This window comes from Alligator mississippiensis, chromosome 3 (genome assembly GCF_030867095.1).
Source record: "Alligator mississippiensis isolate rAllMis1 chromosome 3, rAllMis1, whole genome shotgun sequence".
Taxonomy (NCBI): domain Eukaryota; kingdom Metazoa; phylum Chordata; order Crocodylia; family Alligatoridae; genus Alligator; species Alligator mississippiensis.
In genome coordinates, this window is record NC_081826.1 from 218,268,059 (window position 1) to 218,295,753 (window position 27,695).

The 27,695-nt window shown below is 41.4% G+C and overlaps 2 long non-coding RNA genes across 9 annotated transcripts in view; one reads left to right on the forward strand and one right to left on the reverse strand.

The window, feature by feature from the left end:
* Positions 1-26,731, forward strand: LOC109280824 (uncharacterized). The gene is made up of 3 exons (XR_002087267.2): positions 1-88; positions 13,411-13,496; positions 26,387-26,731. It is a non-coding gene; the product is annotated as an uncharacterized LOC109280824 (long non-coding RNA).
* Positions 1-27,695, reverse strand: part of LOC109280822 (uncharacterized) — a 195,945-nt gene that overhangs the window by 3,918 nt on the left and 164,332 nt on the right. For 6 of the 8 annotated variants that reach the window (XR_009461036.1, XR_009461033.1, XR_009461034.1 and 3 more), the window contains 4 exons: positions 13,799-14,242; positions 12,294-12,413; positions 10,118-10,257; positions 2,932-3,007 (listed from right to left, as the gene is read on the reverse strand). This is a non-coding gene — a long non-coding RNA (uncharacterized LOC109280822). The remainder of the gene's footprint in view (positions 1-2,931; positions 3,008-10,117; positions 10,258-12,293; positions 12,414-13,798; positions 14,243-27,695) is intronic. The other 2 variants (XR_009461037.1, XR_009461038.1) reach the window with 1 other exon arrangement.

Genomic DNA, 27,695 nt, shown 5'->3' on the forward strand with positions numbered 1-27,695 from the left:
AACAGAATTCAGAGGAAGAGAGGAAGGGGGGCAGCTAAGAAGCGTGAATATGCAGAGGCAGCATTCCTGAGGAACTGTAGTTACTATGGTAAGTAACAGTTTTTCTTCTTCCAAGCGGCTCCTATGTATTCCCATCTGTGGAAACCAAAGGGGCACTAAAACCCAGGAGGGTGGGATGAGGAGCTGTAATTACACAAAGATAGCAGGACTGCCTTCGCAAATGAGCACTGGATCCAAGTGCCAAGACAAGAGACTAATCATACATAAATTTCTTCGCAGAACTTCAGGTAGTGCCTGGTAGGCTTTTATGATAAAACATGACAAAGGCATGCTATTAATGCTGCTTTAACACTAGTTGCATGAGAAATATGACCCTGGGGTACTTGATACATTAGTAAACACTTAAAAAAATTGAATACAGGTATTATGTAGAAATAGGATTCATTCCCTTCATGGTGTTCTTCAAAGGTTACAAAAAGGTCTTGCTGATTTCCGAAGCCAAAATAAAAATACCAAATTCTTCTTTGGCATCAGAGACTTGGCGTCAGTGCCTTTGATGCACAATATATTTATACCAGTCCAATTAACCTTTATACTGGTGTAAAGAGCTAGCCAGATGATATAAACCTTTGCAACAGTGCAAAGGTTTACACCATCTGGCTCTGAATCAAGGAAAAAGTTATCCTGGAAACTTTTGGGGTAAAAATATGCGTGTATAAGTTACACTAGCGTACAGATTATATTTATGCTTCTGTTTGATGGTATCAGCGGACTATAAATAAACAGGATATTACAGGGATGAGCAATTATTTTGGCTAGATTTCACTTCAGGAATTTTGGTGATCTGTTGTGGGTTCATGGAGGGGAGGGTGCTGATCTGGTCCAGTGCAGTGGCAGCAGGGCAATTGATTGTATCCAGCCTGGGCCCACCCCACCCCTGAACCCACTTCCCCCTGCACCCACCCCTGGGGACAATGGATGGAGCATGTGGGCAGGCAGGTTCCTGTGTGTGAGATGGGGGCACAGGTAGATGGGGAGCAGCATCCAGGAGCAGGATGAGTAGGTCAGAAAGTGAATTGTAGCTCTTCCCTGAGTCTGGCCCCAGCCCTACAATTAACATCACCCCACGATCCTGGCCCCATTCTCACTTGCCCATCCCACTCCCAGATGCTGCTCCCCACCCAATCCACCCTTGCTGAGCGTCCCTTGTATTTTGCCCATCCTTGGGCTATTACATACACCCTGACTCCTATTAGTGAGGTATTAATACAGCCACCTACTCCTGGCCAGTTGCTTGTTTGTCTGATCAGGGCTCCAGTGGAATGTATGCCAGTTTAGTAAAAATACCACAAGATCAAATAGAAACACTGGAATCTCTAGTGTCAGGTGATAAAGCTGACCTATCAATGGGATGCTCTTTTCTGGGTTGAGTAGCCCAGCATTAAAAGTAAGAATAAGCTTGCCTTTCTATTTGGATTCACAGAAGTCTAAGAACTGATGCATATTTTTCCAGAACAGTGAAAGAGTCGAATTCTAGAGTCTCTAGCATAAATCTTATCAGCTCCTGGATTTGACTGAAAAGATGAAATAAGGAGATGACCACAACTTCAGGAGAGGTAAAAAACAGGAGGTCACCCTTCTTTCTGGGCTGGATAGAATTGTTTTATATCTCTTGCTCCTTCTACATCTTCCATATCAGAAAAATAATTTGAAATACATGGTTTTACCCAGTAATTCCACATGACTCATGGATGAAAGGCAAGGCAAGGAAAGGGACCTGATATAGGCCATTCCAAGTGTGCAGAGACCAAGAAAAGCCTTTTTCCCTATTCTAAGCGAGGATGACAGAGTTGGGATACAATTAAGCATGAACTTTAGCAGGAGGCTGATAAAAACAAGTCCTGAAATTGCACTGGGATTGAGAGAGAGAGAGAGAGAGAGAAAGAGAATAAACTCTGGTTAACTCACCATTCCAAGGGGAATGCAAATAGTTCTGAATTATCCAGTAGTGACCAATTATCAGAAACTGATAATTAGGGGGAGGAAGCATGCTGGCAGGGAATTAGAACAAGGACAAATTAAAACACAGTGGTGAATTATCACACAGGTGAGTGAACCAGAGTTTCCTATAGTCCTCTCCACATAATTAAGCTGCAGAAAGAAAGAAACGGAAGTGCCCTTTTACAATGGTGCCATATGGCTTCAACAGGCACAGTTTTGCAAAAGGTTCCCAAAGTTTAACACCGGCAGGGAAGCAGAGCCTACAGTGGGAAAAGGAAGTCGTCACCTCACATTATGTTTAAAAGCTTGTCCTTGGAAACATGATACCTAAATATTATTTAGATTATTTACTTATATTGTTTACTTATTTTAAGGTGACAAATGGCTTTTCAAAGTCTTCCATTTAATGAGTAAAAACACATTCCTACTGACTGTGCACTTAGCCAAAGCTGAATGGAGCTGAGACTCCATGTGTTGAAACCTAATAAACAAAGTATAGAGGTCAAGTTCAATGTCATTTCCCACCCAATTTTGTCATTTTATTAAGATACTGTCTTGCTGTTCCTGCACAATATGTCCCATCTAATTTAGATGCTGCTCTGCAAGTCTCCCATTCCAGTGCCTCACTGAAGCCAGAGCCAGCACATTTTCAAAGGGACTGGTTTTGTATAAAAACTTAAGTCATATAAATATTAGTCTCCCTTTGTTCTTTGTACCCAAGCAGAATAATTGCTATTCCAGTCCTCATTTTTTAGAGAGTTTAATAGAAAATTCATCTCCTTCCACCCTTTCTTTCCCTGCTGATGGTAGACTCTTCCAAAGCTATTTGATCCTTCAGGTCATAAAAACAGTCTAAAAGAAAAGACAGACTCTACAAAGTCTTTTCCTAACTGTGACTGCCTCAGGGTGGGACCACAAGAGAGGGCTTACCCCATGATATCAACCAGACCAGAGGGCTCCATTCAGCAGACTTCTTGACAACCCAGGTGATGTAACCAGATGAACGCTGTACAAAGTAGAAAACAAAGGTGATCTATTTCTAATGGGTAACCTGAGCAGATCTACTCATATTTTCCTTGTTTATGAGGGTCTGAAATTCCTGGCATATAGTTCACCGAAGCTCTAATTCTATTGCTGCCTCACACAGGCTGTTTGTATTTGCTCATTAATGAAACAGTATCATGACTGAACGTGTGGCAGCCACAGTAATTAGCAAAGCATCTCCTTCCATTCTTCACAATGTCATCAAAACACTTGTCAGGAAACAAACTCATTTTCAGTCTCTACTGCCATTTACAGGGTTTCAGGCACTGATGATAGCTTGTCTGCTTGGTTTAAAAGAGCTTCTGATATAACAGAACCTGACACTGTTTACTTCAGCCTATTATTCCTGCTGCATTCACTGAATGCTTCAGTGGAAAAGAAAAATCAAAAGAAAGCTATTCATTGTAATGCCAGCTGCTTTTTAAAAAAGGAAATCAATTTTTGCTTGAGCTCAGAATGTACTCAGCAGGCCCAGAGTGACCCACCACTTCTGATGTCAACAACAAAAGGATCTGCCTGCATTTTCCACAACAATCACAAAACAGCTTAAAGAACATTGAAAACCCTAGATTAGTTTCATTTTAGTTTATGTTCCAATTGGTATCCATTAGTATTGACAATATCATAAAATAGAATGGCTTTGATGTCACAGGTTGCATGTGAAAATGTGGCAAGAAGCACAGGCATATTACTTCATTAAAAATTACTTGGCACCATTTTATGTCTGAAATAATTAGTTACGTTTGGTATTTATAGCTGGTATCATGATGCCTTTCTGTACTACTAATTAATTATTTTATGGCCAGCTTGTTTCAAATGCAATTAGTTAGGTATGGCAATGATCATAATATTTTACATATTCATGACAACATTCTGCCTATGTATTGCAAAACTTGTTGGTATACTGAATGTCAAATTCATTTAATGTCTTTTTCTTAATATTAATGTTCATATAGAGATGTTTGCATAATACATGTGAGGTCCTATGAGCCTAATCATGATAATTACTATTATTATTTGTATGGCAGTAGTGCCTACATGGGCTGATCAGCGTCAAAGTCCCATTATAATAGTCCCTACATAAAGACAGTTTACAAGGATGGTCCTTCCACTAAAGACCTTATAATTTAGACAGCTAGGCAGCAGAGACAAAGCTGGAGGGGCACTACCTAAAGCATCTTGCATGGTCTTCTAAGTTTAGATTGATATTTATTCCTCTTCAGGGAGAGCAATGAGACTTCTAAGACCATATCCTTCAGAATGCCCCCTCCCCTGTTTTTTTTCTTGTTCCTGTATTTTAGGACTGTTTAGAGAGAGCCCAAGATAGTCTCAGTGAAGGCCACTCCAATGCAGGCATGAAATGAGACAGGAAATACAAGAATTCCTTTTTTGCTCTCTTAGTTCAACCCCAAAGGAGCGCTCCAGAATTTCAAACTATGTTTAGCTCTTAACATCCCCAAACACTGTATGAACTCATTCAGGATACTGCATTTAAATTAGTGTACACACAATGTCCTGATTTACACCTTGGGGAATACATTTCATTTTTTTTATTAGCCTCTCTCCTTTCATGGAGGCCTTTTCATTGCTCATTCTTGTTTGCTACCAAGTTAATTTAAAATGAAGAACTTTTTGACTGAAAGTATAAGATTACTAGAACTGCCTAAAACATCTCTATCAGTATAATGTTTCAATAGAAAATGACTTTTTGATCATAATAAACATTTTTGCAACCAATATTTATGTTGGTGAAAGTGTCCCCATTTTTTCAAGTAAAGCAAACCTTTTAGAGGGCATTTAAGCTCTTTTATCTTTCTGTCTACATTTCAAAAGAGAAAGGAGAATAACTCAAACAGGTAAAGTTTTTTTTTTTGGTTTTATTGGGTGCCTGTAGGTGATTAATCGAGTCTGCTGAAGCATACTAATTAGCATGCTCCATCAGCCCCCACGTCTCAAGTATTCAGTGTCCCCATGCTTCAAAATGCAGTGGGGGTTCTTTAACTAAAGCTCATTGAACAAGCTTAAGTTAAAGTGCCCCTACTGCCATTTTGAAGTGTGGGATGCTGAATACATGAGATGCTGTGGGTGCTTTAATTAGAGTGGCTCTCGGAGCCGCTCTAATTAAAGCGCTCCTGGTCCTCCCCCTGGAGCATGTATAAAGATTCTCACGTAGTCAAAAATGGAAAAATTAATCACACACACAGACACAAAAGAAACCTCTTATTTCACACTTCTTCCCCCACAGCCCTCCCTCAAAAAACCTTGTTATTGGTCTGACTCGAATGACTGGTCTTTTGGGGGAGGGAAGGGGCAGGTGCCAAGTCCAAATAGAGGGAGTTGCAGACTGAGGCTACATTAGTATGAGCAGACAGATGAAGTTTGCAACATAGACCTGAAGCAAAGTGCACCATGACAGCTGTGTACAAAGGAGCTGGCTATGTATTTTGTTGTGTGAGAGATGGACAAAATAAAGCAGCGCAAAGCAAAAGGGGGTGCTGGTTTACTTTTGCATCAGCAGCTCTGTGGTAACTGCTCATGTGCATGCTCTTTCTGACCTCCCAGCAAATGAGAGCTAACTCATGGCATTTTAGCCCTCAGTGAAAGAGCTAGGTTTCATTTACCACATGGTGAGAGAGTACAAATGGAACAGTTACTGAAGAATAGCTGACATGCTGTAAATCTTTGCTCTTTTGTACCTCAGAATAACTTATTTCTGTGCCCAGGTCCTCACACTCTTGCAGAAACAAGCTGGTTCTGCACTGAAAGTCAGGCCTCTGAAGCATGACATATTTAGGCCCACACCTGCCCCTTTCTTAAATCAGAGGAAGGGCAACTTGATGCCCAGAAGCTTATCTAGCAGTTCTCCCAACTATACAGCTGGTCCAGTAAAACATACCACAAAGAAATCCTTGCATCTCATACACTCCCTGAATCATCATGCCTACAATAATACTCCAACCCTACCATAAAATTAGGTCTGATCTGTTCAGAGGCAAAACTGCCACCCCTTTGATGTGGCTACCTTGCTTTCAGGAGGTTGTATCAGGAATCTTTCAAAAAGTGGGATGGCTTGACTTGCCACAAATTCACCGGTCAAAGTGGAAAGAAAGAGGAAGGAGTGGGGGTCAGAGGAAAGGAAGGAATGACAAAACAATTTAGTTGTGTAGGGGGGCCAGGGGGGAAGTGTTAGGAGACGTACTTTTGCAGGGAATCCAAATGGAAACTCTAAGACTATATAAGATTTTTTCATCACTCGCAAACAGTTTTCTACATGATATTGGATATGATAAAGGAAACCTAGTCAAAGATATATATGTCTATAACATTGGACCATGAACACAAGACCTTGTAACATTGGACCATGAGCATAAGACCTTGTTCCAAACAACTGACTCTTTCTAAAATCCTAAGAGACTAGTAATCACATGCTGAATCCTGAGAATACGTTCTCACTTTGCTTCTAGACAAGATAAACAACATCTGTGCCCAGCTGTCCCCCAGGTCACTTCCTATTTATGCATTTTTAAGTCATCATGGTTTGGCTATTTTATACAGATTCTCTCACAAAATTTAGCAGAAAAATGGTTGCAGATTTGGAAGGGGGTTTTTTTGAGATAATGCTGAAACATCTGCTTGGATTCTCTGGCTATATTTGGACATTTTAAGTCCTAGCATTGTGCTCTCATTTTCACAAGACTGAGATTCGTTATGTTTGAAGATAAGAGTGGTTGTAATGTTAAAAAAAAATTGCAGATGGAGGATTGTCCCGTTTGTCCAGATTCATAGATTCATAGATGTTAGGGTCGGAAGGGACCTCAATAGATCATCGAGTCCGACCCCCTGCATAAGCAGGAAAGAGTGCTGGGTCTAGATGACCCCAGCTAACCTCCTCTTGAAGACCCCCAGGGTAGGGGAGAGCACCACCTCCCTTGGGAGCCCGTTCCAGACCTTGGCCACTCGAACTGTGAAGAAGTTCTTCCTAATGTCCAATCTAAATCTGCTCTCTGCTAGCTTGTGGTCATTGTTTCTTGTAACCCCCGGGGGCGCCTTGGTGAATAAATCCTCACCAATTCCCTTCTGTGCCCCCGTGATGAACTTATAGGCAGCCACAAGGTCGCCTCTCAACCTTCTCTTGCGGAGGCTGAAAAGGTCCAGTTTCTCTAGTCTCTCCTCGTAGGGCTTGGTCTGCAGGCCCTTGACCATACAAGTTGCCCTTCTCTGGACCCTCTCCAGGTTATCCGCATCCTTTTTGAAGTGTGGCGCCCAGAATTGCACGCAGTACTCCAACTGCAGTCTGACCAGCGCCCGATAGAGGGGAAGTATCACCTCCTTGGACCTATTCGTCATGCATCTGCTGATGCACGATAAAGTGCCATTGGCTTTTCTGATGGCTTCGTCACACTGCTGGCTCATGTTCATCTTGGAGTCCACTAGGACTCCAAGATCCCTTTCCATTTCCGTGCCACCCAGCAGGTCATTCCCTAGGCTGTAGGTGTGCTGGACATTTTTCCTCCCTAGGTGCAGCACTTTGCATTTCTCCTTGTTGAACTGCATCCTGTTGTTTTCTGCCCACTTGTCCAACCTATCCAGGTCTGCCTGCAGCTGTTCCCTGCCCTCCGGCGTGTCCACTTCTCCCCATAGCTTTGTGTCATCTGCAAACTTGGACAGAGTACATTTGACTCCCTCGTCCAAGTCGCTGATGAAGACATTAAAGAGTATCGGTCCAAGGACTGAGCCCTGCGGGACCCCACTGCCCACACCCTTCCAGGTTGAGACCGACCCATCTACCACGACTCTTTGGGTGCGACCCTCTAGCCAATTCGCCACCCACCGGACTGTGCAGTCATCCACGTCACAGCCTCTTAACTTGTTCACCAGTATGGGGTGGGATACCGTATCGAAGGCCTTCCTGAAGTCTAAGTATACAACATCCACCCCTCCTCCTGTGTCCAGGCGTTTTGTAACCTGGTCATAGAAAGAGACTAGGTTGGTCAGGCACGATCTGCTCGCCACAAACCCGTGCTGGTTTCCCCTCAGCATAATCTGCCCTGCTGGGCTCTCACAAATGTGAGCCTTGATAATTTTTTCAAAGACTTTACCAAGGATGGAGGTGAGACTGACTTTCAAAGACTTTACCAAGGATGGAGGTGAGACTGACGGACTCTCAGATGGAACTGAGAGCACAGCGTAAGCAAAAGTAGGGGGGTTAGGTGGGGCCTCCACAAAACTCTCCCTTATGGGAGTTTGTAGAAACTCTGAGATTCACCTTATCGCTATAACTTTATTGACCATCACTTCAGACCAAACAGCTGTAAACAGGGAGTACTGTCTCCAAAACTCACAGATCACTGGCGAGCTGTTAGAAGCATAGGGTAATTCCTTTATTATATCCAGAATGAATCTTACACTTGAAGGTCTCTCACAAACATCAGCCAGTGCAGAATAAACAGCTAGTTTTAACAGCATGCTTATGACACTTGTGCTATACAGATTATGTAAGGATTTTTGCAGAGTAAAATGCACAACCTCTCTAAGTTTACTATAAAGACCAGCAGCACCTGTTATGGGGCACTTGTCATTAAGGTTGCCTCAGTGACTAATAATGAAATAAGAAAGTGTCTTGCATTTGAAAGCTTGTCTAATTCTATTCTAACTATACAGTTAGTCCAATAAAAGATATTCTAAGAAATCCTTGCCTCTGGCATAAGTTTTATTAATTCTCATTAGCTGCCTATACATATGCTTCAGGGTGCAAGGAAGCATTTTAATTAAAATGGCTCATTGTCACATATATTAAGCCCCCGCATGTTTAAAAATGGCTGGGGGATGCTTTATCTCAGAGGTGGGCAATTATTTCAGGCGGAGGGCCGCTTACTGAGTTTCAGCAAGCCATCGAGGGCTGCATGACAGGCAGCCAAGGGCAGATATATATTAATTTTCTACATTTTTTAGGGGCCTCACAGGCCAGTTACAATGGCCTGGTGGGCTGCATCTGGCCTGCGGATTGCATTTTGCCCACACTTGCTTTATCTAAACCTTATTTGACGAGGTTTAGATAAAGGGTCCTGCGGCCATTTTAAAATGCGTGAGGGCTTAATACATGTGATGATGAGATAACGCTAGAGTGTTCTAATTAGAACATGGGGCAGACTCGATGAATCGATTCATCGAGTCTGCTCTGATGCATTCAAATTAGAAGACCAATGAGCTCGTGTATAGGCAGCAATTAATTCTAGACCATCATGACTGCAACATCACTCTTACACTACTGCAAAATTATCAAGTCCTTTTACTGGTATCACAAATGTAAACAAAGAATAAATAAAAAGTGTACAAAGAAAATATTGGAAGTCACGATACATATGTCAGGTTCTTTCTCTATTAAGAACAGAGAAAAACCAGTGATCCACAGTTAATTCCCACCATTCCACTGCCATTTCTGGAAGTGTGATGAGCCTCATGGGTTAGGGGTTGAACACCCCTGTTTTATATAGTTCAAGCTGTGTCTATTAGCTCACCAAGGTCTTTGAGCTTGCTACAGTTCTTAGCAACTCTATTTCAGCAGCTGAAGCCAACTAGGATGTGCTAACAGACAGTTTCTGAACTTTTATGCCTGACTGCAGCAGGTGGGGCTGTCTTAGCAGAGGGCCATCGGTTCTGGATTTTGTTTTCCCTACTAGTTTGACAGAAATTAAGGGGCCTGGATCACAGCATGTTTCAAGGCTATTTATCTAAAGGCAAAGGTTGAGTCTGATAACTTTTGCAACTTTTATCAAGTTTTCCCTGTCGTTAATGCTTGTGACTTACTTTCTATACAGCAGGATTTGTTACCAATGGAACAGGTACAAACAGTTCTTTAAAAAGATCTTATAAACACTGTTCAGTTTATTTTTTGCTGGATTACAGCAAAGTGAATGTGAACAATATTCAAATAAGCTTCTATTAAGTTCACCAGAACCAATGCAAAAAATATACCAATGCTCTTTAGCTATGAGATTCAACCAAAGAGAATATTCCTGCCACTTGATAATATACCTGTTATTTAAGGCCCACTCATTGGTGCAGTACTTACCAAGCCAATCATTCTCATAGCACTTTGGACAAAACAGCTAGTCAAGGGAAAGAAGACAGCTGCTAAAGAAATATTTTAAAGGGCCAAACCACTGGATGTGTTGCTTCAAAATGAGCTGGTCTGGCCATTATAATTGCAATCTGAGAAAAAGATGAGAGTAGATGATTAAAAAAGAGAAGGAGAAAGTGTTGAGTTAAGCTGAGATGTTATGTATAAAATAAGTGATAGGCTGTTTTTGTAAATATATGTGTTTACCCAAACTGCACAAATACCTTCAATCATGATTGATTGTAATAATATATATTCCTATACTACCTCCCCACTAAGGTTCTAAGTATATTTAAAACAATAAAGAAACAAAAAATTAATTTAATTACCTCTCTTTTTGTGATGGAGACATAGTCTTATCGTCATTTTACAGAAGGGAAAACTGAGGCAGAAAGGGCACATCTACATCACTTCTGTGTTATGCCTCAGAGTGTTGCTGTGAAGAACCCCCCAACTCACTCTCTTGTTTCCTTTCCAGGCCTGGCAAATCCTGGAAATGAAACAATCTGGCCACATTTGAGCACCACTGAGCTTATGCCCATAAAGATGCCTGAGACAGAAAGCCCAAGAACAATGGTGGATGCTCACTCAGTATTCACCCAAGACTATTACATTGTCTCATTTTTGGGAATTGGGACAAGTGATGTAGGAGTCTATTGGTCAAGTGTGCTTCATACTAGTAATCCTGCATGTGGCATGTAGGCACTGTAAGCATGCCCAACATATCAGGTTCCATAGCAAGGTTGTGAAAGAACCAGATACAGAATATTGCTACTTATCCCAATGCTTTAGCTGCCAAGCCTCAGTGCAATGTATAGCTAAGAGAAACATCATAACTCACATTTTCAAAGAAAGAGACACAGACAGTTAGCAGCACACAAACACCTATGCCCTAACTTTTGATTGAAAGTTCCCAATGTGTGAAAATTAAGCCTTTTTTACATGGATATGATAGCTAAGGATATAACCTGGATACGTTAAGTACACATTCAAATATTCTTATACAACTGTGTGCAGCTAACATGCACATTGCACAGATGCATCTTAAACTTGCAGGTGATTCTCTTAAGGGAGCTGAAGACTTCAATAAATTCTAGATTGGAATTGTCCTAGCATCAGTTTACCCACCTATCAGTTTGAAACAGCATTTTTAAAAGGTATGTCTCCATGGAACACAAAGTCCTTTATATTTCAGACACTGAGAACAGTCTGTCACAGGTTATGTTGCAGGATAAAGGTTGTTAACATTTTCCAAGCTTAGATTTGTATTCAGCTTTATAAAATATCATATCAGAATTGTGCCCCATTCTCAGTCAAAATGGATGACTAATATTTGCCAACTGTAGACTTCTTTTTTAGAGCTGCTGGGTGTGTGTACAGTGTAGCTAAGAATGGCTTGGAAAATAATGCAGGCCAGCTGTGATAAGTTCCTGTTTTCTTCAGGCAAAAGCAGAGCTGAATTTATTTTTAGTTTCAGGGTATCTACATGTCAAGATAGAGTTATATGGTATGTGTGCATGTGTGAGTTGTATGATAATTTTATCACCATCTGATTTCTAGCAACTTCATATAAATTGCAAATATATCTCAAGAAGATTGACTTGTAGCAGTCTTGTAGAAAGACTATATCTGTTACACAGATGCCAGTGCCTCAAAGGAAAACATTAAATATAGTTTCCACCATATGATTATACTCATTTGGTTATTAACCATATTATTTTCTAAAATGGAAAAAAATTGATAATACAATCTATTTTGAACTTAGATATGACACAGTAATCGCATCTAACAGCTACTAGGACAAATTAGTAGCAAAAACTTCCCAGACTAAGTCCTTGACTAGCTTCAAAATTGTTATACTTTTTTGTATGTGTCCTTCGTAAGGCAGGGATGAAGCAGCATAAGTCATTTTACTGAGTTTTTTTTTTAGACCTTGGAGTATCCATCACATTGTATTTTGAGGAGATATTTCACATCACTAAGAAATAAGTCTCCAGGAAGAAAAAAATATTATATTTTGAATATTGTGATTAAAAGAAAACTAATGTAAATATTTTATATCATTTTTATTTTGCTGGTACTATAATTTCAAAATCTTTGCTAATTCTTTTTCTCTCTGTTTTATTACCTGGATGAAGCTCTTAATAGACACATAAATATCAGTAGGATCTGGGAACATACTTCGGTTTAAAGTTGAACATATACTTAGATCCAGTAGTCTGTGTGGTGGCTTTTGTTCTTCCAATTCCTTCATACATAGACAGCAAAAATAAAATCAAGTTATGAAGTTGGGAATTAGAAATACCTTAGTTATGAAGATCAGTTTTAGAATTTTTTTCAACTTCCTTTACAATTTCTTACTATGTATAAAGAAAACCTCTTATAAACACTCACTCTCCAGCCAAGCTGGGGTTCTTGACCCTGGTGGAGTGGCTCCCTGCTGCAAGCAGCCTGGGATCCTGCAACCTGCCATGAAGCCTACGCTGCTTGCAGCAGGGCTCGCTTCCTGCTGCAGGCAGCCTGGGCTCTGGGTATGCCCTTGCCGCTGCCACAGAGCCTGGGCTGCTCTCAACAGGCTGGGGGGGGCACGCTGCAAGCAGCCTAGGCTCCATGGCAGGTGGCAGGAGCCTGCCCTGAGCCAGAACTGCTTGTAGCAGACAGCCATGAGGCTGCAAGCAGCTGCACCAGGGTCCAGATCCCTGGCTTGACTTGTTGCTGATGGCAATTACAGTAGACCTGCTTGCAGCCTTGTGGCTGCCTGCTTCCAGCAACCCAGGTTCTAGGCAGGCCCCTGCTGCTGGCCACAGAGCCCAGGCAGCTTGCATCAGGGCTTGCAGCCTCCCCACTGTCTGCTATGAGCAGCCTGGGCTCCATGGCCAGTGGCAGGGACCCGCCAAAAGCTGGGGCCGGCTGTGGGATACTGAACAAAATGGCTCCACATGCCATGCTCTGGCATCAATGCCAGAGATTGCCGACCCCTATGCTAGACTATATGAGAGAAAGTCACTTCTGTTGTGATTATAGAAAGCATGGTTGAAACTTCCCAGTATGTCCTATATTATGGACTTACCTACTTGGGAGATTCAGTTGAATTAATTAAAGGTGTGAATCTAAAGTGCATTAGTTGAAGCAAATTAAAGCAAGCTATGGCTACTTTACTTCTGAATGAGGATATCCATATAGTGGTTTGGTGTGCTTTAAAATAATGTATTTTAAATTAACAATTTTTGTCCATTCTGCTTAAGTCTCCAGGTAGAAGAACCCAAACAAATGTATCTGCTGCTGTCAGTGGGTATCAGCAATGGAAGCTGATGTTGAGTACTGTTTTGCTGTAAGTGGAAAAAAGTTCAAATTGTTGAGCACTTTTTCAGAAATTGTGAAAGCATTCTTCAAGATATGCAGGAGGAAGCTTGTGCTGTTGCTTTTTGGGCTAAAGCTAATTTAAAGAAATTGAGAACTTCAGTTTCTAGTACCGTCAAAGAAAAAGCAGAAAGGCCAAATAGAATTGTAATAGTAAATGAGCCTCTTTTTTAGAGGAAAAAAAATTTAAAAAGGAGAAAATCATCCTTCAAAAAGGCAGGAGGTTAATTTAAGAGGCAAAGATCAATTGGGAAGGCAAGAAAAGGTACAAACCTGGATCTTCTTGGTTTATTGATATTTGTTCTGAAAGCCTGTTCAGAGCTCTTTTCTTTTTTGAGTATTGAAACATACTGTTAGAAGACAGAATAGCAATATTTGTGATGTTTCCTTTGTCATTCAGCACCACAAGGGTCACTCCAGTTTTACGGAATTTTGCAAAAGAGCATTTGTTTTCATCTCAAGCATTTTTTAGTATTCACTGTAATAAAAACCTGAACCGTAATGTATTCATTTGGTGTTGATGTGGCTGTCATATGTTTATAGAAATCCCATTGTAATGCAGCATTAACCATCAAAACATGTGTTAACATCTGAAAGCAATAGGGCCAGTTTTACATCTTTTGACATGCAAAGGTTTTAATTTGAACAAAGGATACAGTGTTTTCTTTGCTAGGGCTTTTATATTTTCTCCAACACTTCAATGAAGCACAGCGATTGCTGGAAGAAACAGAATATCCACATTTGTTAATATTTATTGTTTTCTTATCTGAAATTAATTTTAAAAGCATACTTCTGAGAACCATTTACATTTTAAATAAATCCTTATAGCAGATGTATTATTTGTTTTGCTTTATGATATTCCAGGAGGCCACATATGCCAGCCTGTACTATATTGAGGCAAATGAAAAAACCTCTAGAGTAATCAGCTCCATGGAACTAATGCTACCTCTAATCCAACGCCTGAATGAGAAACTAACAGATTTCTGTTTCACTAAGAAATCAGAAATTAGTAAAGCCTCCTCAGTGTCTTCTAGTTAGAATAAAATAAATAATACAATGGTATCCAATTCTGATTCTATTGAAGTAATGGGATCTTTGCCATTGACTTCAGTAGGGTCAGAAACAGGCCCCTTTTCAGGCCAAAGGTGTTGATCAGACTTGTGATTCTATTCCAAATAGATCTTTTAAAATGGGCTAGAAATTAGGTTACTTCCTAGAAATGGTCCAGATCCTGCTCTCTGTGAGGCTGTTATGTTGGGCAACGAGGATGAGGGTGAAGGTTTTCCCTGTCCCAGACTTGTGCACTGTACAGCAACAGAGCAGGAAATTATATAGTACTTAAGAAAGCATCTGCTTTGAGATGCCGCAACAGGCGTGTGCTCATTCATCTGGATGCGGCCCTTATGTGCCAAATCCCAGAAGTGAGGCACTGTAGCTTTGTTAGAGCACTGGCTATATACTCAATGCCCCCCTACAATGCCTCATTCTGGGAGTTTATGCATACCAAGCAGGGGTGAAATGACAGGGCGTGCTTCACAGATATCCTTCTAGACCCCATGTTGGGAGACAGCATAGACATCTAGACATACCCTAAAACTTACCCTACAAACGGTAGGATATCATGAGCCCATGCACATGAATTATTGTGGAAAAGTCAGGGATACCTAATTCAAAGACAGCCCCAGCCAAAGAGATCTGTCCAGCCATTGCAGCATGGTTATGCTCCAAAGGAGTCTCCCAATTTGCTCTGGCATAGCCTTATCAGCCTTCTGGGTGAACCAAATTGGTTTAATTATGCTGCTGGGAGCTATTTCTGGCCCCAGATGTCGGCAGTAAGGGGAAACACCTGCCTGCTGGCCAGGACTGAAGTCCCCAGAAACAGGGCAGCAGACCTATTTGGTCTACAGAGCTTGGAGGAGCTCAGAGAAGAAGAAAAAAAAAAGGGGGGGGGGGACCCCAGCTCCATGCTAATTGACTGCAGCAGGTGTTCAATTAAGCTGGCAGGATACCAATTAGTGGGGAGCAGAAACCCCCCTCACAAAAACACTCAATTGCTGGAGCCATGATCGAGAGCGCCCTGAAGGTAAATGGGGAAGGAGTCAAGCCCCAGAGGTCCTGGCCTGCGGGCAGAGTGAGAGTGAGAGAGAAGATGCCGTCAGGATTTTTGAATTTTTCTTTTTTTTTTTCCTCTGGCTGCACCTGCCATCTTGATAAGTGGCAGTCAGTTTTGGGTCAGGGAAACCACCATACTCCCAGGTTTAATCAAATCATCAAAGTCGTGGCAGGCGAGATAGCAGAGAAGAATTTTGACCCAGTTTTGCTTACTGACGCCTATCCTGTTACAAGCCAGGCAAGTGAATGTCATCAGGATGCAGGGGCCTGCATCCGTATCCTGTGATATCTTGACAATTATTTACATACAAATCCTAATTTTTAATACCATGTTCATGAATACATTTTATGGGGTCTGGGTTTCTCATACAGTAGCTGAAGAGGAAAAACTGTCTTTGAACTTGATAGTTTTTCCTGTAGAGGGACTCTATGATTGAGCCTGAAGATTTCTTACTGTGTTTTTAATGTTTTTATCTGGTCAGTTCAACTGTATACATGCATGAAACATTCCTTTTTCTTTAGTAATCTTTGAAAGGAGTATTTCAAAGAAACAAACTTTTGTCATGCTTCTTTTGCTCTGCAACTGAGAAAGATTTGGGCAGTGCCTGTGAGTAGCTTAGCCTTTATTAAATAGTCATAATCAAGTATGGAATAACATATTTTGCAAAACATATTTTGCATTTTCATCTGAGATTATCAAACTACTTTATAACTACTAAAGTGCTCTGTCAATCTTGCCACTCTTCGTACCAAGCCTCTGCCTCTTCTAGAACAATATTCCTGCATTTCTTATCTCAGTGACTTTACATCTCATTGCAAACCCTATCACAGCAGACCTTTTTTCCTTAGGCCACTGATTTTCAGATCCAAGACCAGACTAAATTAGTCCCTGGATGGGGATATCCTACAGCCTTTGACATATCACCTTATGTCTGCATTCAGTTCCCTGCTAAAAGATCAATATAGCCTAGCACACCAAACTATTAGACCTAAATTAAAATGACTTTTGACATCAAATACCTATTTCACACAACCAGAAAAGTCTGTAGAATTCTACCCTGATCAGTTAGTAAAACCTGTCTGCTATGCTGCCTCTTGTGTAGTGCGGTAATGTAGCATTGCCACTTCTGATCCTTCACCATTCTCTAATGTTAACTCAAATAAAACAATAGAAAGCAGCTTCTAATCTTAGTAACAGTTTTATTAGATAATACATTTAAAAAAGGACCCACACTTAAACTTTCTGGCACTCAGCTTTCTGCCCTTTGACACTGTCTATTGTACACAGAATAAATCTATGTTTCTCAGATATATTGAGGGGGAATCCTTATGTTTGATTGACTTTAGCAACAGCACTTGACCTGGAATTGTTCTGTATTTTCAAAGAGTCCATTCTGTTCTATTGGAGGAGGCTCTATTTTGCTTCTTGGGGAAAATTTCTCTTGTTAAGGCACTAGACTGAGCTGGGTTCAATTCCTGGCTTGTTGTGTGTGATCTCGACCAAGTTGGATAGGGCTCCATTATCAAAAAATGACCCCTAAGCTTGATTTTTAAAAGTGTTCAGCACCCAACATCTTGGATTAGACATTTATGGATGGATTTAGTGAGGCGGTAAACTGCACTGCGTTCTTTTGAATATCTGCCCCCCTTACATCAGCATCTAAATGAGTGTGGAGCTAATTTGAAGATGACATCGTTTCTGTTCATTAGCTCCATTTTGGTAAAAAAAAGGGGGAAAATAAGACTTTCTTATCTTCTCACACAGTGAGTTGTGAATATAAATTCAATAATGCTTGGGAGGGGCTCAGATTTTAGATAAATATTATTTATTGCAGAATCATATTTATTGCTATTTCTAGCAGACTCAGAGGTTTGGCTCCATTCAAAAGTTACATTAACATCAGGCCTCCCTGTCTTTTTCCCATTCATTGCATGGTTTGTCCTGAATTCTTGAGGCATCGCATTTCATACCTTTTTCATTGGGCTGCATTTCCAAAATGTTGAGTGCTTTCTGTCCTTAGTTGCCCCCCTGAATCATATAAATTATCTCACGAGGAACTATTAAAAGTTGAAAGCTTCCTTTTATGATGTTGAGCAACCTCGAATCTCAGTGATATGGGGGATATGAAGCTGTTCACTACCATAAAGACCTGGACCCAATGCTGCATTTGTTCCTTTTAACTTTCTTTTAACAGCCATAACAGTCAGACATCAACATTCCTTGTCTTTTACTGCTTCACTTGCCCTAAGCCAAGGGTGTAAAACATGCATCCTGCAGACTGGATCCAGCTCACGGATTTGTCTCATCTGGCCTGCCAGCAGTCTGGTGGACTACTGGAAGTTGGGGAAGGGTACAGCCTGCTACAGAATTCAGGGTCCCTGGACCCTGAGGAACATGACCATCAGCGGCAGTTCCCTAGCTCTATGATGCCACCCATATACAGCTTGCTGCTGCCACACACCTCAACACAGTACTTCAGATGTGGCCTCACCAGCACCAAATAGAGAAGAATCACTTCCCTTGATCTATTGGCAATGCTCCTACTACTAATACAGCCCAGTATGCCATTATTCTTCCTCATAACAAAGTCATATTGCTGGCTTATATTCAGTTTATTATCCACTGTAACCCCTAGTCCTTTTTTGTGAGCTGCTGTTTAGCCAGTTGCTTCCCAGCCTGTACCATGGGATTGTTCTGTCCTGAACCTCATGAGATTTCCTCCAATTTGTCTGAATCCTAGCCCTACCCTCCAGTGTATCTATTACTATCCCCAGCTTGGTGTCATTTGCTAAGGGAGCACGCCATTCCATCTTCCAGGTCTTTGATGAAGATACTGAACAAAATCAGCCCCAGGACCACCTCTGGGGCACTCCACTTGATACCAGCTGCCAACTAGACATTGAGCCATTGATTAACACACTTTGAACCCAATGATCCAGCCAGTTTTCTATCCACCTTACAGTCCATTCATCCAACCCCTACTTCCTTAGCTTGCTTGTGATAATGTTGTGGAAGACTATATCAAAAGCCTTGCTGAAGTCAAGGTATATTATATCCACTGCTCTTCCTGTATCTACAGAGCCTGTCATCTCATCATAGAAGGCAATCAGGTTGGTCAGGCATGTTTTGCCCTTGGTGAATCCATGCTGACTGTTCTCAATCACCTTCGTCTTCTCCAAGTGTTTAGAAATGCATTCCTTGAGGACCTGCTCCATGATTTTTCCAGGGACTAAGGTGAGGCTGACTGCTCTGTAGTTCTCCAAATCCTCCTTCTTCCCTTTCTTAAAGATGGGAACTATATTTACCCTTTTCCAATCATCTAGGACCTCTCCCAATCACCGCAAGTTTTCAAAGAAGATGGCCAGTGGCTCGCAATCACATCAACCAACTACCTCAGCACCCTCAGGTGCATCACATCTGGCCTCATGGACTTGTACATATCCAGCTTTTCTAAATAATCCCTAACCTGTTTTTTTACCATTGTTGCCTGCTCATCTCCTCCCCAAACTGTGCTGCCAGGTGCAGTAGTCTGGGAGTTAATCTTGCCTATGAAGACTAAGGTGAAAAAGGCATCAAGTACTTCAGCCTTTTCCTCATCACCTGTCACTTCCCCATTTAGTAATGAGTCCATACTTTCTCTGATCATCCTCTTTTTGCTAACTTACTTGCAGAAGCCCTTCTTTTTACCCTTCATGCCCCTTGCTAGAAGCAACTCCAATTGTGCTTTGACCTTCCTGATTTCATCTCTACATGCCCAAGCAATAGCCTTATACTCCTCCCGAGTTGTTCGCCCAAGTGTCCACTTCTTGTAAGCTTCTTCTTTGTATTTTAGCTCACTGAAGGATTCCCTGCTAAGCCAAGCTGGTCTTCTGCCAATTAAAATTTTCCAAAAAGATGGCCACAGAAAAATGTATCTGAGGGCCAGATTCCAAAAGTTTTCATAGTTTTCATAACAACTGCTACCATGTCCCCTCCTAAGCACCTTTCTGCAAGCTGAAAATTCCTATTTCCTTCAACTTCTTTTTATATGTTTTGCCTTCAAGGCCTTTATCATTTTTGTTGCCTGCCTCTGGACCCTCTCTAACTTCTCTATGTCCTTTTTAGAATGTGGAACTAAAAACTGTATACATTGTTCTAGATGAAGCCTAATCAGTGCTGAGTAGAGAGGTGTTATCACTTACCACCTCTTGCACCTAATTGCATTCTATTGATGCATCCCAAAACTGCCTGTGCCTTTTGTGCAGTTGCATCACACTGGAGACTCATATTGAGTCCGTGGTCTACAAAGACACCGAGATCCTTCTCCATAATGCTGTCATCCACCCAGATGTCAGCCATTTTGTATTTGTGTTTTTGATTATTCTTTCTGAGGTATGACATCCTGCATTTGTCAGCAATCAACTTCATCCTGTTCCAGCCCAGCTTTCCAATTTCCTCTTCCAGATGACTGCAAGTGGACATCCTTAGGATATGCTCCAGTAACTTCCTAGGTATTAAGGGGAGACTATCTGTAGTTCTGTGGGTTCTCCTTTTTGCTTTTTTTAAAGAGGGGAACTATATTGGCCCTTTCCCAATCCTCTGGTACCTCGCTCACCTCCCAGAACTTCATAAATATTATTGTCAAGGATTCCAAGATCATCTCTACAAATTCTTTCAGTAACCTGGGATGAAGTTCATCAGGCCCTGCTGAATTGAATTCATTCAGACCTAGCAAAACCTCTTTTGCCTGTTTTGTTTTGTCATCCCTCAGCTTGTCCCCTTCCTTAGCCAAATAATCTTTATTACATATCTGGTTGCAGCTTAATTTTTTTGTGACGATTGAGGCAAAGAACCTGGTGAGTAGCTCTTACTCTTTGCATACTCTGTTAAGAGTTTACCATGGCTATTTAACTGTGGGCCTACAGCTTCTGTAGTCTTTCTTTTCTGGCCAACATGCTAATTCTCATTAATAATTATTAATGAGAATTATTCTCATACTAATTCTGGCCATACTAATTCTCATAGGAGAATTAGTTAGGTCTGGTTGATTTTGTTGAAATTTTATATATCCTGAAGCCAAGCCCACTGGCTGCCCTGCACCCTGCCCCTCTATGGAACCTTGCTGAAGTCAGTTGTCCTCTATGGAGTTGTAGCACTCTGCAGTAATAGCTTCTTATGCAGGATAGAAACCAAAAGGTCAAAAATGCAAAGAAAAGAAGAACAGTTCGAATACGGGTCGGCAACCCCCGGCATGCATGCCAAGCATGGCATGCAGGGCCATTTTGCTCGGCATGCCACCACCAGCCCTGGCTCTGGGTAACTGCTGCCAACCACAGAGCCTGGGCTGCTCCCAGCAGGTGGCTGGGAAGCTGCAAGCCCTGCTGCAAGCAGCTCGAGCTCTGTGGTTGGCAGCAGCTACCTAGAGCTGGGGCTGGGTGCAGCAGGCAGGCTGCAAACAGCTGCGCTGGGCTCCAGCATCAGCTCTGTACTGGTGCGTGCATGCATGCCTTGGAGCAGGCAGTGTGGAGGGGCCTGAGGCAGCGCAACCCAGGTTTCTCCCCCGTCGCTGGCACAGCTGATGACTGGGCTCCGGAGACAGGCGCAGCTCCTTGTAGTCAGCTCTGGGCTGACTACAGCAAGCAGTGGGCAGGCTGCAAACAGCTGCGCCAGGCTCCACAGCTTTGGCATCATCTCCATGCTGGCAATGACTGCACACGCACCTCGGTCTGTTCTGGTTCTCTGTGTTTGTGCACAGGTGGTTGTATGCATGTGCAGTTCTCTGTGTGCATGTGTATGTGCCTGGTTCTCTTTCCCTCTTTCTCTCTCTCCTTTCTCTTATTTCTTTTTTCTTTCTCTCTTACTGCAACATGCTTAACAAAAAAAGTACACAACAAAGGCAACATTTATGATTATTAAATATACTATTATGCAGTGTGTCCTGCCATGTGCTGCTCCCCCCCAATTTTGTTTTTCTGGCATGCCAGCACTCCAGCACCTTCCAAGGTAGGCATTGTGGTTTTTTCGGCACTCCGGTCAAAAAACATTATGTACCCCTGAGTTAGAAGATAAACATGTGTTTCATGTCACAGGCAGAGGATTCAGCTTGTGTTTTGGCAACTCACATTACTTCTCCCTCCCAGACTTGTCTTAGGCCCACTTGAACATGTGCATGTGGGAAGATGCTATTACATTTTTATTCCAATTCTTTTTTAATCAAGTTCTCAGGCCAGGTCTGATTCAATTACACCCATATACATCCAAAGTTGATTCCAGTGGAATCAGTAAATTTACTCTGAATTTACACTAGTGTAAATGAGATCAGAATCTGGCCTTTTGGGGATATAACATCTGCCTTTGTAAAGCACAATTTGCTGGAAAGTGAATCATTATGAAGCATTAGGTTTTACTGAGAAAAACTTAGTTGTGACATTATAACATGACTAAACATTGTTATTTTTAGACTGATCAGTGTTTTTAAAAAATCCAGAATGTTTTCCTGATTTCTCCTCTGCACAATACATATGCTAACTTAGGAAACAGCTTATACTCTATAGCATAGAGGGATCATATGTCTATCATCACTTGTGTCTAAACATGCAAGAAAAAAAATTGTTCTGTTTCCTACCCCTCACCTCCCAGAAACAAGAGATGACAACTTGCTTTGGAAACCATATCAAGTTAGATATCTTAAAAGACCTTCTTTATGGGGCATTCCAACTGTACTGAACCCTGTTCTAAAGTCTCTGTTTTCTAAGAAGTTCTTCTCTTCATGGCAGGCAAATGGACCTGTTTCAGAGAGCATGCACTGTACGTGATGTCTTAATTTAGTTTTGCAGTTGTTATAATAAAGATTTCAAATAAAAAAAACCAATCTGGAGGATGAAATGATCCCAATTAAAAAAAAAAAATAAGCAGCAATAATTAGCTATTCCAAAAGCACCCAGTGACATGAAAAAATGAGCTATTGTGGACTGGTTAAAAAAAAGGAATGAAAAACACTTAGTTAATCAAAACATACTACTTTATCTGGACTGAAGCTGACTGCAATAGTCATAATCCTACTATGCTAAATCAAGGAGAGAATCCTTTTCACAGTAATAGCACAGTAGCACTTCATGTCCAGTGAATAGGTTTTGGACTAGAGGGTGAAAATGCTCAATTGTTTTGCTTTGTCTGTGAGCTTCTTAGGTACTTGGGCCAAATTTGAAGGCACTAGGTTATGGAGGCTGGGAGGTATTAGGCCCTTAATACTCAACTGTCTAATATAACTATCCAGTTCAAGGAAAAACTGCATGCACATTTCCTGGTATATCAAGACTAGATATAGGTTAATAGAAACTCAATATTTGTATTAAAAATCAATAACTGGTCCTTTTAGAAACTAGCCATTGTTTGATTTGTCCAGAATTTATAGAATTAACTACATTTTTGAAGTTGAGGTTGGAAACAAGTTATACCAGTAGTGATCTTACTTTGACTTACATTTTCATCTCAAACAGCCAGAGAATAAGGTTTTGAAGTAGATGATATATTCTTCTTTTCAGTGTTTCCAGACAATATAGTAAATACTAGACTGTAACCACCCAAGTGAGTGAGATTGAGGAATAGAGACAGGGGCTGAGGGATTGGAGATGAGGCAGACAGACCACCAGTTCCTGCATTCCACCTGAGACACACAGCAATATAACTAAGGAGTGGTAACCAGGGCAGCTGCCCCAGGCTCCAACTTAAGGGGGGAGGGCACAAAAAGGGGGGAGGGTACAAAAATAGTCACCACCCAAGGCTGGGTAGGACTGTGGTCTAAGGCTACACCCCTTCCACATATGGTACTGCTCAGTCTATCAAGAAATAAAGTACACATTGCACCTTTCCTAAAACATACAACTCCTGATATCATGGAGTATGTTTTATATATGATGTCATAAGCACCTCATTCATCACAGCCTGAAGGCAGAGTGCTTCATGACACTGTCACTTAGGCAGAAGACCCTCCATTGCAAAGTCACAGTTTAATCATGCACATATCTTGGGATGGAAGAAGATAATATGAGCTCCAGAGTTTCAAGAAATAGTGTTCTGGATTAGTTTTGCATTGATAATAATTAATAATAAAAGGTAGGCATGTTTAGAAAAATCACTTGGCTTTTTAAAAATGGAAATGGAAATCATAAAAGCTCACATATAATTAATGCTACTGGATGAATTTTTAACTTCCAAACATTTCAAATATCTTTTTAAGTGTCAGCACCCAAGCGCCTGATACGTAGAACAATACAATAGTATTTGCATAGTGTTTTCAATCTGAGGCCTTCAAGACACGTGACAAATTGAGCCCCACTTGAGAAATAAGGAAGCATTATTGCCATATTTTCTTGCAAACAACACACATGGCTTTTTCCAAAAGCCAGCTCCTGGAAAATGGAGAGTACATTATTATGCAAGACATATGGTAAAAACATTTTTTGCTGCTCAACAAGCCAAAGTGAAAATAAATCTTCATGTAATCCACATAGAGCAGAACAATAAACAGATTTGACTCTAGCTCAGGGGCGGGCAATTATTTTGGGTGGAGGGCTGCTTACCCAGTTTTGGCAGGCTGTTGAGGGCTGCATGGGTGCCCCACCCCCTGGTCACCATCTCGGGACCAATGTCCCAGTGCCAGCACTGGTGGGGCCCAGAGCAGGGCACAGGCTGGCAAGGGTCTGTGGAGCCGGGCTGTACTGCACCAGCAGGGAGGGGGGAGCTGGCCCGCCTCCATACAGCCCCTGCCAGACGGGACCCCGTACTCCTGCCACCCTGCTCTGGGCCCCACTGGCACTGGCCCTGGGACACTGGTGTGGACCCCATGCTCCCACTGGTTCCCTGCCCACTCACACCCAGTGCCCCTCAGCCCTGTGGTACAGGTGGGGGGCAACGCTCAGTCCCAACCCCCTGCTTGCCAGAAGAGAAGTAGCTAATGCTGAGCATGGGGAAAAGCGGCCCCTCACCCGCCCCATGGCCAGCGCCCCACATTGCAGGTGCTTGCAGCCCATGCGGGGCTGTCTGGAGCAGGTACAGGCAGCCTCATGCGGCTTGCAGGTGGCTGCAGTGCAGGGTGCCGCCCATGGGGTGGGTGAGGGACCACTTTTCCCCACACCCAGCACCAGCTTATAAACCTCCCCACTGCCAGCCTGGCAGTGGGGCCAGGTTACAAGGTGGTGCTGAGCGTGGGGGAGGGGAGAAAGCAGCCCCTCCCTGCCCCATGCCCGGCACCCCGCACTGCAGCCGCTCGTGGCCTGCCTGGGGCGTAATAAAGAACAAACCAGAAATCCATACATTCTGCCTTTCAAAAACAAGGTATGCATCATATTCCAGGGTGCAGTTTATGGAATAAAGAATGGTATTAGAGGTAGATAGGAACTAGATATTATGTTTTAGGGGAAATTGTGCATTTGTTTTAAAATCCATAACAGAATGGGAACAAAACATTTGAAAACTCATCATGAAATCAAATTCCAAGCCAAATTTTGTTTTAGGCCAATCAAAGCTTCCTTTTAATAAAACTGAAACATTTTATCCAAATTTTGACCCTTTAAAATGTTTTTAAAATATTTCTGTATAAACAACATCCTGTAATGAAAAATGAAAATGAAAAAGGTAAAGTGAGATGTGCATATTAATGAAATAGTTACTGATTTCTTTGTAAATGAAATTTAATCCAATTGACGCATTTTCATGACACTTGGGGTCTCAATGAAAACAGTGTTTTCCATTTTAAAAAATGCACAAAAATGTTCTTACCATTTCAAAATATTATCTCCTAATGGAAACTGAGGCACAGAAAATGACTAACCTAGATTAAGACAGAAAGACTGGTAGAGCTCACTCTCCTCATTTTCCAAGTCTGCTTTTGCCACTCCCAAAGCAACCAATCCCCCTCAGTAAATACGGGAAAAGTTTATCAAGAAAAGGATTATTAACATTATCCAGATTTGACCTGATTTCCAGCAAACACAGTCAACTAAAATAATGTGGGCAGATAATGTTACAGATGTATTTTAGCTAAATTTAATCCAGATAACTAAAAAGTAAGCGATGGTCTTGTGCATTTGTGCCTATCCAAAATTATGACATTAAAAAAAATCAGTTTATCTTGTGTTGACACATGTGTGTACACACACACATGTGCAAGCACATGTGTGTATGGATTTCTGGCTTGTTCACCACTTCATTAAACAAGGAAATTCCTCTTTTGCTTAACATCTTTTCCTCCTGTTTGTTCATACCAAGAGGTCATAATCCCTCATAGCCTTATATATAATCTGTTGCTATGGGAATGATTGTGGTGTTACAAAGGGAGGATTATGACCTTTTATTATTAAAAAAATGTTAGGTTGCCATTATATTTTCAAATAGCGCTGAGACATTTTCATTTTAACGTTTGGAGTTATCCTTCCTAAATGCATGTAGAGCTAACTATCCATGTATGTGATAAGTGTTATCCCTGGTCATTACTGATTGTGCCAATGCTTTGATTTCCAAATGATAATGAGTAACTTAATAAAGAGCTGTCAATGGAAGGATTGAAGTCTTTAGCTAAGTACTAAAAAGCTTTCACTGCTTAAAAAGGATTTATCAGTGCATGATGCAGGTTAAAGAATTATCACCAAATCCTGGCCAAAAAATAATAATATAGAACATAGCAAGGGAAAAACAAGAATAAATGGTGCAAGATTTTTAATTAATCTAAATTTTCATGTTGCTTAATTTTCTTTCATTATATGTTTTAGGATTAAAGAAAGAAACAAGTCATCACTTGACTGCCTATTGCAAGACATCTCTGGCCTTGACTGATAATAAAAAGGACTGAATAGTACGAAGCCTAAGGAATGAAGCTCAATCACTCCCAGCAATTACTGTGTCTTATTGATAACTTGCAGCTCTATCCTGCAAATGCCATCTCTGGAACAAAGCCTGTCACAGATCAGACTGAATCCATTAAAAAGCTTTGATTAACATGTCCCTGGGGTGTGCTGTGGAAACTTTTTACACCAAATGACAGCCTATTGCTACTGCTTCTGAATTGTCCTCCTGAAATACTCTTGTGTTTTAATCTAGTGCACAGTTTAAATTAAAAAACGGCAGTGACTTTGTGTGACCTAAATACGAGCCTCTCTTATTCATTGTGGGATTTATCAGCTGCTTGCAGATTAAGTGTTCAGAGAAGCAACAATTAACCTTACTGTGTGTTAGCTAATATTAATTATATATCTCCAGTGCTTTCTTGTACTAGCATACATGTGCCCAGAGACAGGGTCATATTTAATGTGTTTGGTTTAGTGGACAAGAAGCTTTGTACTTGTCCTCCCTTGAAAACAAATTGTTTGTATTTGACAAGCATAACATCAACAATGTTGGCTTTCTCTAGCCAGAGCTGACATTGATGTGTAAATGGATTAGTCCTTTTAAACAGACACACAAAAGCTCGATCTTTCTGGGCCTCAAATTTCAAGAGGGAAAGGCATTGCCCTCTACCCACCCAATCATTTTCCCATCATCCACTGGGAAAAACAGCCCTTATCTATTGTGGATATTATTTTTTCTTTGTTACCCTGCAGTCCCTTGTAAGACATATGCTGAATGGTATGTGTCAGGGCCAGCAGGGAATACATTATGAACAAAAAATGGATTCCTTTATACTCCATTAAAATACATATTTAGAAACACCTGCAGGTATAAGAAGCATTTACCAGAAGATCATTCAATGAAATGTGCTAGAATCTAGAAAGAGATAAAGCATTAAGGGACCTGCACTGGTTTCCATTTAAAGAAAGACTGAAACTTTCAGGCCTAAGTCCACAAAGGGACTTGGGTGTTACAACGCTGAAAATTACAACATGTAAGTTTTGGCACGAAAGCACTTTACAGAGTGGCATTCAAATTACTCATCTATTTAATGAGGACCAGCCACCATCATACCCCCACATCATGTAGATCAACGGTGGGTAAAATGCGGCCCACCAGGTCATTCTATCCAGCCCGCGGGGCCCCTAAAAATTTTAGAAAACTAATATTTATCTGCCCCCGACTGCCTATCAT